Raw genomic sequence first — 4,232 nt, 5'->3', positions numbered from 1 at the left:
TTTATGCAAACAAAATCACTTATTCAGTTTTTATTTTATATAATTCGTTAATAAAACAGACTAAACAAACTTTGCGCCTGCCAAAATTATTATAACCTCAAATCTCTGGTATTGCCACTTTATTTCACATTTCATTTGCGCTATTACACTCAGTTTACACTATACACTTCTTCTTTTTTTACTTTCACCTAAATAAAATATTCTAACCAAAATATAATAGCAAATTTCGCTATACCATGGCAGCGCTACTTTTATGGTTTACAGTTATTTATCAAAGTATTGATTTTTATGGAAAAAGCGCCGCAGGCGAAAATGTTTAATAAAAAATCGCGCGATTTTTTATTAAAAATTTTCATTTATATATATATTAAATGATAGAAGATACCGAAAAGCATTGAACACTGCACACACCTTGTAAGGAAAAGTGAATTATTACGAAATACTAATACAGTGGCAGTACTATAGCTATTTTGGAATCTCGCGTTTCAGTTCGCAAAGATTGTCAACTTCTTTTTAGTAACAAAATAATCTATCTTAGGTTGATAAAACTATGTGTTTGTTTAATAATTAAGTTAAATTATATATTTTAATAGTGTTAAAAAGTAGGAACAGGTGATTTAGTGAATTTTTGTCGGGGTAATTGCTCATACAAAACAACAAAATTTAACAAAAGTTTTTTGTTTATAACTTTTAAATGGTTAATAATATTAGCCCTCCCCCTCCAGATTGTTAATAGGGGGACCGAAACGCGTCGTTTGGGGTTGTTACCCTATACTAGAGAATTACCAAAAATTAAAATCAGTGCCGCTGAAGATATTTCGGGTAATAAGAAATATATTGGTTTACTCCTTATGCACGTACACTGAGGGAAATAATGCATAGTAAAAATGAATACTTTATATTTGATTATCGTTTAAAAATGTTCGAATTTAAAAATAATATTTTCATACAATATTTATTACGCACGTATTTGACTGTTCACATCTGAGTATATATATGAGTGTGCATAGGCACCCCAAGCATGCAGAGCGCCGCTCTGAGAGCGGTGACAACACACACATTCATACATAGTACATGTTTATCCGTACAAATCGCGTGCTGTGGTGTTGATGGATATTCAACATTTGAAAGCAAATTTATATGCCTGGGTGTAGCTGAGTGCGCAAAGATGCATGCCACAATTTGTTGATATCCAGAGATAGTCAGGGTTCGAATTTCACTGCAGGCAACAACATGCAAGTTAAATATTTTTTTTTTAGTTTTTGTCTTGATTATTCACTTTACGGATGCTTTTTCAGAACGAACGCGGTCATTTTAATATGCGCGTAATTGAATTGAATATTTACCAATATACAGTACTTTCGTTGACGTTTATAGTAAGATCAATTACGTTTCTATTTGATTTTAATATTTTTTCCCCTCAGTGTAGCGTTTCTCTTTCAGTGTGATTTTTTGAGTTGAAATTTCGAAGATAATCATTATTTGTGGTCCCTGAAATTAATAAATAAATACATAAGATACAAATATTTATTTTTTATTGGGAGCGGGAGCGGAGCTCGGAGCGAAATAAAATCCCGGAGCGGAACTAGAGCGGAACGATGAAAAAAAATCCTTTGCTCCGAAGCCTTGGTCTATACATAACGGTTGTTAGGTAATCTGTCCCTTGCGAGAGGCTTTTCTCAAAAACAGGTACAACTATATGAAAATCTCGAAACCGCCTTTCAGGAAAAAACTTGGGAAGTTGATGTCTTTGGGAAATATAACAAAAAAGGAGTTATTTTCTTAAACTTATTTTATATGAAAAAACTTTTTCTATTAATCTTGTAAAAATGTGTTCTATTGTTTTGAAAATATATAATACGGTTCGGTGGTTTGGAATCCAAAGTATCAAATTTACTCAGACAAGATAGAATCAATTCAAAAACAATCCCTACTTTTTGCTTTAAGAAATTTCCGTTGGGATTCTCAATATAACCTTCCGCCTTGTACGAGCCGATTAAAACTTATTAATCTTCCTACACTTTCCAGTCGCAGGCAAATGCTTGGTACAATTTTTATAGTTAAATTACTAACAGGCTCAATTTCAAGTCCGTTTCTTGTGGGTGAAGTTAGCCTTAATGTTCCCTCCCGGGTATCAAAACACTTTTGTCCCCTATTTCTGAAAGCTTGTAAAACTAATTTTGAATTGCAAGACCCACTCCGTTGCTTATGCCAGGATTTTAACTCACATTCCAGCACGTTTGATATATCAGATCCGCTTTTCAGCATTAAGAAAGCGATACTATCCTCTCTCAATAAATGAATCATTAACATAAAGACATAAAATCGACTGATGAATTTATTTCTGTAGCTGAACAGTTTTAGATCTCGACACTTAACAAACTCCTGCCTATCGTGACTCGGCGCAAAAAATGAAAATACTGGTTCCGTACGTCATGCGGACTGCGCCCCTCGTGCGGATGGGCGGGAATGGAGGGTAAAAACCGTTGGGATTATTATACAGAAATAATTGTTGTCTTAAATTGTTGTATGAAAAAATATTAAAAGACAAATTATCTTGTAAAAATTCATATTTTTTTGTGGAAAAAATACAATAACTTTGAAAAATATGCAAAATCGTAGTTCTATGTACAAGTACTAGATACATTTCCGATACTGAGTAGTTATCGATACCTTGTTTGAAACAAGTACAAGTACTGATTTGAGTAATACCTTGATTGTATCGATTTATCCCTAAGGAAAAGAGAAGACACGTTCTTGATATTCACACTCGCTATAATTATAACGTGTTGTCTCTTATTGATTTACGTTCTTTGGTTTATGTCATTATACAAGAAGTGACGTAATCCCACATTTTAAAATTGGAGTTATGCCACTTGGGGCTATGTCACGGCACCATGGGGAGAGACCTACAGTTTTACGCCGACTCCGAACTGCGATAGTATTTTTATGAGAAGCTCTTTTTCATGGCAGAAATACACTCGGAGGTTTGCCATTTCCTGTTAAGGGGCGACCGCTATTAAGAGATGCGATGCGATGTTGCTTTGACCAGGGCTTGAACCCAGGCCCTGCGGAGTGGTAGCGCGCACTGCTAGCTACTACACCACAGCGGCCGCCGGTTATCAAATGCAATGGCCTTACAAAGGGTTTTTTGCTGAACTATATCTAGGAGGGTTGCCACCTGTTTCAAAAATCGAATTAAGCTAACTTATACATAAGTCCGGAGACGAATATAATGCGAAGACGAGCACGAACACGAATACTCATACGGGGACCTAAGCTAATATATATATAAGTCAAATATTAACTCATAGAAGGTAAACGTCATAGCATATGTTTATTAGCTGATGGCATATATGATTATGGTTAATGTGGATCTGCTTCTCTATTGCTGATTAGTAATATTTTGTATTCCTACAGTTTTATTCAATTCAATCCAATAAAATCAAAACGAATATTTAATATGCAGTTTTTGACTTGAATGTGCTCTTAATACAATTACGTATTCTACGTTTAAGTTTAGCGGCTGTGGCCCGTAAGTCAAGACGAAAGCGCTGGACTGAACCTTTTTTTGTTTGGATTTTATACAAATTTTGGGTACGCAATTTTATAGATCATTAAATTTTAGTACAATAAAGTGCAAGTTGCAAGTAGCTTAGAGTTCTCGTTGCTTTTTAATAATACATATACCAAACGCATTTATTTTCCATTTAGCATGCAGATGTGCTCGAAATGTTAGCTTAAAAATTATTAAAATTCAACGCGACCTCTTAGCCACTTGAAAATTGCACTTTATTATACAAATAGCTACATTTTCAGCAATTTGCACTAAAAAATTTAATATAAACAAACAAAAATTCAAAAATCGGGCTCACTTATTTTATAAGCTTTCATTAAAAAAAAATTAACAAATTGAGTGAAAAATGAAGGCTCCAGTGAATTGTGAACACTAAATTCCACTTTCGAACCACTTTGAACACAATAAATACGCCCTACGGCTGCTCTATTTATGGCCTCCTGCTTCTAAGGTGCCTAAGTCTAATCTTAATTTAAAAACTTTTGATTGAAGTTTTAATTAACTTTATTTGGAATTTTTTCTACTAACTAACGTGGTTTCATAAAATTACTGAAACTAAATTTTTTGGCTTTATGATCTCGCATACTACATACGCAGCTGAATATGTAAGGGCCGTTTTCTAATGTAAGCAGTAAAGTTGCCTTTACTAACAGGG

The sequence above is a fragment of the Rhagoletis pomonella genome, unplaced genomic scaffold, assembly GCF_013731165.1.
Source record: "Rhagoletis pomonella isolate Grant_MI unplaced genomic scaffold, Rhpom_1.0 Rhpom_scaffold_00014, whole genome shotgun sequence".
In the NCBI taxonomy this organism is placed as follows: Eukaryota; Metazoa; Arthropoda; class Insecta; order Diptera; family Tephritidae; genus Rhagoletis; species Rhagoletis pomonella.
This window is presented reverse-complemented; position numbering follows the sequence as displayed.